This window comes from Centroberyx gerrardi, chromosome 19 (assembly GCF_048128805.1).
Source record: "Centroberyx gerrardi isolate f3 chromosome 19, fCenGer3.hap1.cur.20231027, whole genome shotgun sequence".
NCBI lineage: Eukaryota > Metazoa > Chordata > Actinopteri > Beryciformes > Berycidae > Centroberyx > Centroberyx gerrardi.
The window spans coordinates 1,959,107-1,972,737 of record NC_136015.1 but is presented as its reverse complement, the minus strand read 5'-3'; the positions used below and the strand labels follow the sequence as shown (position 1 = coordinate 1,972,737).

General features: G+C 41.3%; 1 protein-coding gene across 4 annotated transcripts in view; it reads left to right on the top strand.

Moving 5' to 3' along the window:
• Positions 1–254: 254 nt before the first annotated feature.
• Positions 255–13,631, top strand: part of gatad2b (GATA zinc finger domain containing 2B) — a 48,534-nt gene continuing 35,157 nt past the window's right edge. For all 4 annotated transcript variants that reach the window (XM_071895396.2, XM_078290284.1, XM_078290285.1 and 1 more), the window contains exon 1: positions 255–359. The gene's annotated coding sequence lies outside the window, so the exon portion shown is untranslated. The remainder of the gene's footprint in view (positions 360–13,631) is intronic.

Genomic DNA, 13,631 nt, shown 5'->3' with positions numbered 1-13,631 from the left:
TCCACCGCGGAAATGAACGACCAATCAGCTGTCTGTCTGGCTCCACCGATAGGCACTGGAGGACCAATCATCTGAGTGTCTGGCTCCACCGCGGAGAGGAACGACCAATCCGCTGTCTGTCTGGCTCCACAGAGGAGACGACCGACCAATCAGCTGGCTGTCTGGCTGTACCAAGGGGACGACCGACCAATCAGCTGGCTGTCTGGCTACACCGAGGGGGTGAGCGCCTGGCAAGGCCCAATCAGAGGCTCAGTGCTGCCTGCCGGTGCCGGGGACTGGTGGTGAGGAGCCGCTGCAGCGCGTCAAGACCGGACCGTGAACCCGGAGACGGTACACACTGAGGGGGAAAGGAGACACAGGTGAGTCCGAGGATGTGCGCGAGGCCTGGCTTTAGTCGGGAATCGTTTTGAAATGGCAGCGGCGGGATTCATGGTGTCAAGACGGCTAGTCGTTGTGTCGGTTCTTTACCGGTGAATATGCTGATATGCTGATAGACAATAGAGAGGCTTTGCTCTGCCGTTTATTGATGCGGGCTGACGTGTTGGCGACCAGCAGCCGACGCTTCAAAGTGTTTAATCACATTTAAAGGTCTGGAGTCTTAGCACAAACCGCGATAGATGTAAAATTGTGCGCGACTGGTCATGTTTTGATAATAACCGAGGTGTTAACGGAGATATTATGGATGCATTGCAATGAAAATGTTGTGGCAAATGCCTCCAATCCGTTTCATTGTTTGATCCAGAGTCTCTAGGGGTTAACTCAGACTGGAGAAAGAGCCAGGAGCCTCTAAATACTTCTTAATGCTTATTTAAAGAGCACCGGAATGAAATGAGACGTTAGATGGGCATTGTTGGAGGAAATCTGGTTGAAGTGATGGGTTAGAAGGCGCTGGGAGGAGGCCAGGGTTTGCTGATGGCTCTCAGCAATTAGGAAAAAAAAAATCCGAAATGCATCAGCCATTTACGTAGAGACTCAACTGGCTCCATATGCACCTAAATGGCTGCCTGACGCCTGACAGCATAACCAGCATTTTACTGTAAGGGCAAGGCTCTATTCAGACTAAGCTGCTGTTTGTTTCCTGATCAGCAGATAAACGGAGGTAGATGTCTAGATGACGTTAGAGACCAAATGGAATCAATATTTAATATGTGCTGCCTATTATTCTGCGGCAGACAGAAGCTCATTTAGTGTCTGGTGGCCAGATCTTAGTTGGCCTCTAGTCTGCTGCTGCACTGCTTCACATTTTGGGGATTTACATTATTCAAATGCAGATGGCTTCACATATGACTTCTTTTACTGCCTTTTTGCTGACATCATACAGTCATAATAACTCAATTTGAATATGTCTGGTCTTAAGATTGGGATAAATATAGAGTGGGCAGTTTGGGTGGAGGTAGAAGATGTAGTCTACTTCATAGAAACTCTGAATAGTAGTGATTATAATGTAGGGTCCCCTATTCCCCAGGACCCAGGGGTGCACCGTAATTGTTTTAGTATTTAAACCCCCTTTTCCATTCTTTTCTATTAGACCACACTGAGATCATTATTAAACGGTTTACAGTAACATCTGAAGAAGGGCAGCCCTCAAATGGACTATAAGGACCCATTTGATTTGATCCTGATCCTCATCAAGGTCTTGTCGACCAAGGATTCCTTTAGATTAAGTGGAAGTTTTTTTAAACTAACACAAGTCCCACAAAATTTTGTGATAGGAGCACAAACTCTGAAACGCAGGTTACGTGTTGTAGAGACTAATTATGTGAAGATAACATTCCTCCTATACAAAAGATTATGTGAGAATAGCAGGAATTAGACGCCATGTTCACATGTATGTTAAGTGAAAAGGTTAGCTAACGGTTAATTGTAGGCAAGTACAACAACTTTGGTTAACATTTGGCAACTAAACCTTTGGTTAAGGTTAGGATAAGGTTTTGGTTAAATAAGAAAAACTTTCTCTAAAAATTACTTGACGAAAAAAACTTTAGGAACAGTAGAATACTTGTTGTCATGAGTTGGGAATTGAACCTGGGTCTTTGGAGTTGAAGGTAAATGTATCCATCCCCCTGACCTCCACACCCTTACTTTCCATCACGATATTTCAATGTCAAACCACTGCCTGTTTCTAGTCATGTTGCCTTTACGTAATCTTGTCATGGTGGGGAAACATATTTCTCTTATTTTTGTGTGCGGCAAATTTTCGTGAGAGACCTGGCGGTTTTAAACGGCAAGGTAAAGTAGCCCACAACCTTTATACACTGAGATAAAAGTTGGTAGACCTTGATACACTCACCCCTCCACTCATAGTGATAGTCAGTCTGTATGAATGAGAGATCCCTGCTGTTGAAGAGTGTGAATGAACTGCAGTGCTTTCTCAATGATGGAGCCCTTCTTCTCCTTCCCATTTCCCAGCTCCAAGTCCCCTGGCAGCCCCAGCAGCATGTACAAGAGTGAAGACTATCAAATACTGTCATGATGGCTTTTTAGAATACTTACTCTATACTTTAATGCAGTTTTTGATGATTATGCAATCAGTACAATTAGTGCTCGCTGTGTTTAAGCCATAGAGTAGCTGTTATTTAAATTTTCACTCCAAAATTTGACCAGAGTATTATTCACTTTGTTCCTTCTGAAACACAGTGGTTGTGCATCACTACATTGGAATTGCTTGTGAAGGGATTTCACGCTGTGTGCACACTTTAATTTCCATGGTGCAGCACCACCTTATCGCTGGTGGCTGCTCTGAGACCCCCCGTCATTTGACTTGAAGCGCATTTCAAGAATGTTTCCTCAACGTTTCTTCAAAGCTGTTTTGCACCGAGATTCAACCCCGATACATTTATCTATCAATTACGAGGAGTTGTGATATCCAAGTTCTACCTAGCAAGGTGTTTCTGCTGCGTTGTTACCTGCCTATCAAGTAGAAATATGTGACCCTACTCATTTTCATTGTTTTGTGTATAGAATCAGGGACTGTGTGTTAATTTAAAACAAGGTTGCAAAACATCACAAAGTGCAGCAGAATTCAAATTACAAGAGAGCATTTTGAAGTGTCTCAAAATGTTACCTCATTGATTTATCCACCAAAGACATATTTACCGGCATTTGTGGCGCTGGGTTGGTGTTGATGTTGGACCCTGTCTGCAATATTCCTAGTTGTCACAGTGAACCTAGAAACAACGTAGTACTTAGGTAAGAAAAGGTTAAACATGTCGGCAACCCTGTTGGACGCCCTGTGACTTGCTGCCGGTCCCAGGTTCACCACCCACCAGTTGGGAAACGCCGTTTCAGACTCAGACACAACAAAGTGCCAGACTGTACAGTGGACCAGGTACCCAACACTGATCTACAGCCATAACCTCGGCTGAATGGAACATACTACCTCATGGACCAGTTTTTGAATGTCAAATTGATCTGGTGTTCTTCAGAGGAAAGGGATTTCTCTGTTATGGGGAAGATATTCTTAAGCAGCTTACCTTGCCATGATTTAGGCTAATCCGAGTTAGGAAATAAGGTATTAAGATGCATATAGTAAATGAACATAGTTACCAAATCATAGTTGTTGTTGTTGCCTATTAAGCAGCGAGCTTGGCAGGTATGTCTACAGAATCAATCAGTTTTAAAGTGGCCAAGCAAGTTGGCACATACAAAGAATTTCTGGTGGGTTACTCACGTAGGTTACATTAAACATGAGAACAATGCAAAAATTATAAAAGTTGCTTCAAAAAAATGTCTAAGAAATTTGGAAATAGCAGTGTATTGATCACCACAGGGAAAATAACACATATAGGCGATATAGCATCAGTGCAGTATATCTTTTGGTACTTTAATACTACAGTCATCCTTCCATCTGAAGCCAGTTGAAAGTCCCGCTATGCCACAGCAAACCTGTGTTCTTTTGCACATTTAGTCAGCTCGGTAAAGTCCGTACTTATTTGAAATTAAGAGACAAATGCTATCTGCTTTCTGTTTGAGAACAGAGAAACCTGGATAATAAGCTCTTAATTAGGAAAATTCATTTTAGAGTCCACCAGAGTGGGGGTGGGGGATACCTGTAACATGGTGCTAATTGATTTGTGTGACGTTAATGAATTTGTGTAAAGCAATAAACAAGGGACTCATCTGTGATAATAAGGGCGCTGAAATTAAAGGGGAGTGGGGAAAAATGTGCGCTCATGGGTTTTTAATTTAAGACAGTGTTTTAGAAATACCCCACAAGTGACTGGCTTTGCAGTTGTGACTAATACAACCAGTGAACAAACAGGAGTGTGCAGATCATTGCTGCACTGCTGTGTTGCATTTAGCCAGGTGCTGCACAAGGTCACCCCAGTCAACTTGTCTAAATGCAATTCTCCTATTGCTTACCGTACACTAAAGGACACAGCCATGATGTTTGAGTCATAGACTAAACTCTGTACGATTTATTTGATAATTCTACACTGGAGGCAGGTAATGTTCTGTAATGTTCACAGAAAACCAGTTTATCATTAGAAAACATAGATGATTTTTTAATAAAAGGTGGTATAAAGAGTTTTTTTAATCAGTACTATAATGGACAGACGATACTGAGGAAAGCCTTGTCAGTAGATGTAAGATGCTCCACAATAGTTGGTCTTTACATAGTCTTCTGATTACCACACCATTTGAGTGAAGACTTCGGTCTATTCACTGTGCACAGTTTGATCAAAATGCCCTGGTCTGAACTACGGTGGCCACTGCATGAGGTCTCCATTTCACTTATTACCAATGCATTCCGTAAGGTTGGGGTTTATAAGATTTAGTTCATTTGTAGCACCGGGTTATTTTTATGTTGGTCCTGGACAAATCCATCTACTGTAGGCTTGGTATGCTTAATGCCACGGTATATTGCTGCGTAAACAAATATCAGCAGGTTCATACAACTAAAATGACACGTTTGTGGAACATTTCCGGACTAGTCAAATTGTTCCACAACAGCCACCGCTGTAACCATCTGGAATTGGTCTAAAATGTCACGTGATTTGGTGTGTTGTCTTGTGAGAAAGCTTCTCCATTTCCTTTTTCCGGTTGATTGCCTTTGTTTCCCTCTCTGTCTCCCAACAGCTGGTGGTCAATTCTTGCTGATCTTGTTAGAGGAAATTTGGGCCCTCATTTATCAACGTTGCGTAGAAAAGGTTCTAAATTCTCTTACGAATAAAATTTTGGATGTTTGTACGTTTAAAAAAAAATTGCCATTCATCAAATGTGCGTACACACATCTGTAATTAATCTGCCTTGATAAATACCACACTTTCTAAACCACCATTATGCCCCTGAACACCCACTCATTAGCATAATATACGCCCCTACTTGACCATATATGGTAACAACATGTACACCACAATACCAGACCAAGCTATACAAAGATTCAATTATTTTTTCCCCATCACTTTAACGACATGGCCACAATTATCTAATAATCTTGACAGAATATGTGGCTAAGCAGAAAAATGGTCATAACTCATCAAATGTGCGTCCTATCCTCACCCAATATGACACGTATGTTGAATAGTGTTCACCAACTATGTGTGCAAAAGCACTTTAGAATTGTCCAATAGGGGTGCCAAAACTGCTAAACATTTATTTGTGTGGATGTACTAAATCTCATGAAATGTGATGCACATGCTAAGTTGACAAGTAATAATCAAAACCCCAAATTTGGTCAAAATTACTTCCAGTGGGCATTTTAGCTATCTTGGCTTACGATTGATGGATTGCTATGAAACTTGCTGAGCTCCTCAGTAATCCATTTGGAACATTCCTACCAAGTTTCATCCCAATTGGTGAAAGTAAGTCTGAATGGCAACGATTATAACCAAATCTCTCATAGACTTCCATTGTATTTATAACTCAGCCACTGAAAACAGTAGAAACTCCATTCAACTTTATAAATACTCATTATCACATACTAATCAACTGTATAATATTGTGAAAGTGAAAGCTTTCATAGTTTGAGTTATATAATACATTGATGTAAATTTGCCTCATTCACTTCCATTGTATTTATTACTCAAGCAATGTTTAGAATCTCCATTGCACTTTAAAAATACTCAATGTAGCATGCGTATCAACTGTGTTCATACTCATAATGATAACATTTACACTATAAGTTCTAAAATACATGTATGTCAATGAGCCATGTCCACTTTCATTGTACACTTAGGCATTGGTCTTGTCTTTCTTGGTGGTCTTTCCTTTTCAGCCACTTGGTGCAAGTACAAATTGATAAGTCCCAGTCTTTGCTTAGAAATGGTCGCACGCATGGTTTCACACGTATTTGTACGTACACAATGTTGATTAATGAGGACTGGACCTTTTTATGAGCGATAAAACGGCTTCTAAATCCTCCGATTCCCTTAACCGCCTTTGTTGCTCTGTCACCAGCACGTTCGACTGTGTTTCTATTTCAGGCAAGTTTGACTTGGTTGTTAGTATACTGCCATCTTTATAGTAAATCCTTGGTCTTCCAAAGTCCATGGTCTGAAGCTGAAGGTGATGAAGGTGTCTGGCAGCACTGACCTGTTTTACTGTGTTACTAGGTGGCAGCACTAACTGGTTTTCTGGTGTGACAGGGGTCGGCAGTCCCTATTTTGTTATCAGATTAAAGAATGTTTTCCTCTCTGTTCTATTTAAGAAGGACCTTTGTTAATTTCACTGTAATATCAATTGAATTCAATTATATGCTTAATCGGTTTGTATACGGTTCAAGTTGGTCTGCCGTGTTTCATGCTGTAGTCTTGTTAACACCTGAAGCGGTGAACCCCCCAATGTTCAGCTCCATATGCCACAACAAAGAAACTACCACTAAGCTTAATCAGCGATGGCGACCAACCGGTTCAGTTGTTGACCAGAACTGATGAACGTTTCACCAGATAAGACCGCCGTTCCAATCTGGCTGGTTCACTTGCTGGTCCAGGAAAGCCAAGATCTATGAACAGGTTCTCTGAAGGCTCCCAAGTGTCAGGACACATAGATCCCATATTGGTCAAACCCTAATCCTAATTCCACAAATCTCCTTTATGCTTGACCCTATCCTTGTGCAAGTGATCCGTTGACCACCGGGAAAAAGGCATCCAACCCAACCTGGTGGTTAATGGGTCTTCTCAGTCTGGGTTTCCAATGTTTTGCTGTTTCCATGTTGGTTTAAACCAAAGGAGAAGTTTCAGCAGACAGAATGCAACCTTGGAGCTTGATTAGGTTTTGTTGTGAAAGGTGAAAGGAAAATACTGGCTAAATGGGAGAGATAAAGAAGAGGAATTTTATTTTGATGATTGGTTATGTTTTATTGAAACCTAAATATCTTCAGAGGTTGTTGAGACATATTGTGAAGTAAGGACATTAATTGGTAGAGACCTAAGCATTACTTATATAAAGCATGCCCGGACATGGGAGATTATTGTACTAATACCCCCTCCCCAGGTTTGCTGAGAAGCTTTGATTACATATATAGCAGATCATGGTGTCTCTCAAATAATTTTTCTTAGTTATGTGCTCAAACCTTTAGATATGGTCTTTTTTCCCAAAGACCTCATTGTGCAATTCCCTATAGACTTTTAAAAGCAAACAGTATAGTATACCAAGCTTAACTTAAAAGGTGATATTTCACTTTCTGCAACATAGAATGAACTAATATAGAAGAACGCTATTGTTTTCCCCAGACAGGATTTTCAAAATAAAATTGGTGCTGTCTTTGTGTCCCCGTGGTCGGTTCTGGTGGTTGTGTACTAAAAATGAAAATCCTGCCCAAATAAAAGATCCCTCAAAAGATATGTGGGGATGGTAAATCTAGACTTAAAATCATAAAATGCCACGCAATGGTTTATTGTTGTGCATCACAACACGACTGCCCTTCACCTCCGCACAAACCTTTGACCTCCAGTGTGTCGGCATGGCTTTCTGACCCCCTTTCCCGGTCTTGAACTCGGCATCTGTTTTCCCTGCTCTGTTGCCAACCACCTGGGTCTTTGTATTCCTGAGGGAATCCACTCCTGTCATCTGTATCTGTGCCATCCCAGCTCCTCTAAACACTGCTTTTTTCTGCCACGAAGCATTCTCTGCGAACATTTTGACGTAGAATAGATGTTAATACGACGGCCTGCGCCAGTGTTGAAAACCCGTGTAAATACAGTGCTAAAATGAAAGTTAAGACGATGTCCGCAGTCATCCGTAGTTGCTACCTGCAGGAGGTTCCAGGGGTCCTTGAGGGGGTTCCAGGACATCCCTAGGAAAATGAGAAATTATTATCTCTCTATATATTATATATTATCTCCTATATATTATCTATGATCACTCTTATCTCCATGCCTACAGTGACAGTTCTACAATTCAGCACTAAATCAACCTTGTCATATGGGTCCCTGATCAAGTATGGGGTCTATGGTCTATTTGGGGTCCGTGACATGAAAATGTTACAAAAGCCCTAGTTTAGTGTCGAGTGAATGGTGATATGGCCAGGCCTCTGTCGTCTTTGTTCTGTCAGTCAGTGTCTGCCCACACAAAGCAACAGCAACTGAGCCAGAAGTCTACCTTCACCTGGCCCTGTAGTGGTGTGTGTGTGTATGTGTGTGTGTGTGTGTGTGTGTGTGTGTGTATCTGTGTGTGTGTGTGTGTGTCTGTGTACATGGCCATTACTCTTCAGTGGATATGTGTGATCTTATCATAACATGATAAAACATCTCATGTGTAACAGTATACTGGCTTTGTGTAATTCTAGGGCCTTCACTTGCAGGGTTTAGTGTAGGGTGTCAAAGTTTTAGCTTAAGCCTTAACAGAAAACCTTAACCTGAATTTATTTGAATACAACATATCAATAGGATTCGACTTACTATCCTGGGTTTCAGTCAAAGGTTTCTAGTGTCCCAACTTAGGTCTAAATGCTGTTTCAGAAGCTTTTCCACCCTGACAGGAATACATTTCTGGGGGAAACACTGAGTATTTTGAATGTTTCGGCATGAAAATGGTCAAATTTAAAGATATTGAATATTGGCTTTTGGCAACTTCAATCCAAGTAGGGATGTCAGTTTTGGTTAATTTTGCTTTCGATAGGCCGACACCCATTAACCGGTAACTAACCGGTTAATTTTTAAGAAAAAACGCAAAATGACGTGAAATACGATAAAGTGGCGCTTTCCTTTTAGTCCGGCGCTCCATTGACTCAACTAGTGTAGTGCCCGTTCGCCCCGCTGCTGCACAGAGCGCTGTTCGCTTGTTTATTCAAAGTTTATTAATATTGAACGTGTCGCGTGTCCAAATTGCACCAAATCCGACACTGCACGGCCTTGGTCCCCAGCAATACACCGCCAAGTGTGAAGTAGATCGGACGAACGGTTCTCGAGATATGCGAAGGACACACACACACACACACACACACACACACACACACACACTCACTCAGACTCACAGACAGACAGACAGAGATTCCTTGCTTTAGTAGATAGATGAGCTTTGGCGCTGCATTTCGAAGCGCTGTCCATTTGCTGTAATTTGCATATAAATATCTGCACTTGTTATGCACGCTGCGGCGTATGCCATTTTAATATTAAGTGCTGACTCCGCCCACCCGGGCCAGTTTCGGCGTACGCCGGTAGAAATTACAAGTGGGCCCTATCCTACAGTCCCCGCTGTCAGTGGAGGGAGGGGAGCTACGCTGTGTGTAGCTCCCCCTGTCTAATCCAGAGAGGTCTGATGATCGCAGCAAGTAGAGAAAACCGGCATCAGCCGAACCAATTTATTGCCAAATGCTTTGGGATTCAACACTTTAACATTGCTTCCCATGGTCAGAAAAAGTCACCAGATTTGTCGCTAGTCGCTTTTGAGAAATAAAGTCGCCAAGGGGGTCTGAAAAGTCGCTAAGTCTAGCGACAAAGTCGCCAAGTTGGCAACACTGGTGTATGCAAATTAACCTATAGACCAACATGCGTAACCGGTCAAAAATATTCTCGGTGGTTAACCGATTAACGGTTAACTGATAACGGTTAACCATTGACATCCCTAAATCCAAGAAATATCAGTATCGATGTTGAAAAGCTCATATCTGTCAAACCGTATGATTAGATGTCACCTTTTTGTGCTTCATTCTCTGTATATTGGCATCTTTTCCTCTTGGCAACGTGCTCGCCTCTCTCATTTATCGGTATGCATTGATATGAAGTATCTCAGGTCTACCTGGCTACTGGCTTTGTGCAATTCAAGGGTCTTCATCCACAGGGTTTAGTGTAGCTAATATCAATCTGATGATGATGTTGTGTATTAATATGTAATTTGTATGATGAGATGTCCTCTTTTTGTGCTTCATTCTCCTTTATATAGGCGTCTTAATCTCTTGCAACATGCTCTCGTCTCTGTATTTATCCGTATGCATTGATACTCTTCCTCCCTGCCACATTCAGCCCCATTTTAAGACGTCTGTGCTACCTCTGTCTGACTGGATGTCTCAAGTTCCCGCTGTTTTTTTTTTCTTCTTCTTTGGCTGGTTAAACAGCATATGCCCCACCCTGTGGTCTGAAGTTCTGCACTCAGCCTTTTCTTGTCAAGGTGCCAGGTCTTAAAGGAGGAGATTTTCCTCTTTCTGGTCTGAAAACACCGGGGCTCCTCTCCTCCTCCTCCTCCGCCTCACCTCCCTCCCTGAATCTCCTCCCCCCCTTCTCTCTCTCTCTCGCCTCTCTCTGTCTTGCTGTGACGTCCTGACCACTAACGGCTACATATTAAGAGATAATTCCATACCCTGAGGTTACAAACCGGCTTAGACTGGCTCAATGCATTTCGACTGCGCTCTGTACCCTGGGTAAAAAAAAAAAAAAAAAAAGAACAGAAGAGAATTGTGACTCTGCCTTTTTAAAGGAACATGAGACTAATTTACAGCAGGAGAGCCACAGTCAGGACACTGTGTCTGAACAGGGAAGAAACACACACACACCCCTGTTGCCTGACAATGCATTTAAAGTAATAATTTGTGACATTTTCATATAAATAAATGTCCATTCATGAAAGCTTTTACATTTTTGGTTCTAAACAGCCGTTGTTGGGTTGGTCTTTCCTGGTATTGTGTCAAAATTTGTTTCTCTAAAAAATGTCTTTCCCCTAGTGGCGTCTATTTCACCTCAGGGATTACAGTAACACCATTTCAATTTTTGTGGATTGTTTTCCTATCTCTGGCTTTTCAAATAGTAAAATGTTTTAAAAACATTTCATAGGATTACAAAGAATGAAAGTAGCCTGTAACCTAAGTTTCCTCGTAATTAACGGCGATCACGCTTGTTTGTGATCTCATTGTGTCATACCACAAGGCTATACATTAGTCTACTTGTCGTTTATAAAGTGCATTTCCCCCATGATCATTTCCTCAGGGGATACAACTTTTTGCACAAGACTGGGAAAAATCCTCTTGTGCAGTGATGCCATTTACATTTCTGGTTTGTTTGGAATAACCAGAAGAAGAACTGGGTAGATGGGTAGCATGAGCAGTGATAGCCACCATGGCTGAACAGACAAAGAAAAGAGTGTAACCTACAGAAACTCAAACTTCATCAGAAAATCCAAGCTCCGCCCACACTGTTTTTGATTGACAGGCAATCTCTGGGAAGTGCGTGCAGAAACACCACAGTAATGAGCGCTTAGCACCAAATATGGAGACAAAATCAAAACAACAATTGCGGGTTATCACTTGAATCAACAGTTATGAGTAATTAATAAATGTTGAGTGTCGGTGAGGTACAGCTAATATGAGGAGGTAGACTTCCTTTCCTTTCTTTCAACAAGTTCCTTTAGATAACCTACGGGATCTACAGCAGACCAGGAGGATCACACAACTTCAAACACATATTTTCTTTAGCACTATACTACAAAAAACAAATGGCATCTGGAATTGGGGAAAAATAAACCCAAATTAGCACTTTTATCCATCCAACTATTTTTGAAGAGCGTACACTAAAAAGCACAAAGATTTCCCTGCTATTCAAAGCGTTCAATTCATCCTGTGTGGAGAAGATTTCCATCCAATGACCATACCGACACCAGAATATAATTTGGGTCAAAATGGCTGAATCTATGGCGTCTCAGTTACTGGGGATGGGACCCTGTTCTTTGTCATTTAGACTGATAAGACAGCTGGATTTTAACATAGAAATCTTGTCTAGTGCAGTTTTAAAAATACACTGACACATGGCACTTGTTCTAGTGTTAGGGTTTGTGCCGATATTCAAGATCTTCAAATTTGACCATTTTCTTGTGAAAAACGTAGTGGGTGGAAAAGCCAATTATTGGACGGCCCGTATTGGCAATATATCGGTCTAATCCGGTTGTGTTCATAATACTACAGAGAGCAGTATTTTGACTAGTTCTACTAAAGATGTTTTGTCTAGTCTATTTGTATTTCTATTTGTATTGTTCATGATATGATACTGTAGATAGGGAAATTCAAAAGCCATATCAAGCCAAGAATCTCTCTGTATAGTAGGTGAGGTTTACCTGCAAGTGATGTGTAGGTGAATAGGTATATGTTTTCTGATGACCAGAACTAGTCATGTGGATATTGTGTATTTTATGCTGTCTTTTATATTATGCTTCTGTAAAGCACATTGTGTGATACCTTGTTGTATGGAATGTGCTGTAGAAATGAAGTTTGAATTGATTTGGATGTTTACAACGCAAGGCAAGTTGCAAATTGTGAAGCAGGATCAGTCTGTATCAACTGTCCTGCCCTAGCATTCTACCATGTTATCCCTCAATAACTCTAATTTTAAAAAGGCAAAAAGTACTATTGTCTTTGAAGGTTCTTTGAGAAGCATTTGCTTTGTATGTACACAGGGTTCCTACTGGAATTTCTGGCATATCAAGGACTTTAGAGAGGTGTATTCCACCATATTGACAGGGAAAGCCAGGGAATTGGATGTATTCTCTGGGCAAACTGGAGAATGTCAGGGAATTTTACAAATGGGTACAGGAGTATACCAGAATGTATTTTCCAACTTTTTTTCACACATTCATTGCTGATGGTGTTCAGCCCAACTGGAGTAGAAACCAGACTGAAAACCATAAACGAACAAGGAAGGAAGAACATTTTAGGTCATGGATGCACTCTGACTTAGTTATGGGAAGTCATGGAAAAGTCATGGAACTTTACAGCAGGGCCTCGGCGGGAAGCCTCAAGATGGGCTGCCACCAGCCCTGCAGACTCTGTAGACTCTAAATCGGTGCTTCTCAACCATGTTCCTTCATGAACCCAGAGTCTGCAGGTTTTTGTTCCAAGGAAACACTACAGCAACTCATTTAGCTGATTAGGTGCTCCTCTCTGGTGTATGATGTGATAATCTACTTAAGCCCACTGGCAACTATAACTCCCAACACGTATAGTTGTCATTTTACTTATGTAAACATTTTTAGATGTTAGGTTGTGATCCGATTGGATGCTTTTTTTCTCTTGCTGAAACGGAAAATTCAGCTGTGAGCGTCACTTGTAACAGAAAAAGCTCAAAGAGTGCATGGAACATTGCATCATTCTGGTAGCTATGCAACACAAAATTTGACGACTTGCAGACTATGTTATCATTAGCTAGCTAATGTAAAGTAGCAAAAGGGATAATAAAATATTTATTAAATAAAAATGCACAAGAGACAAT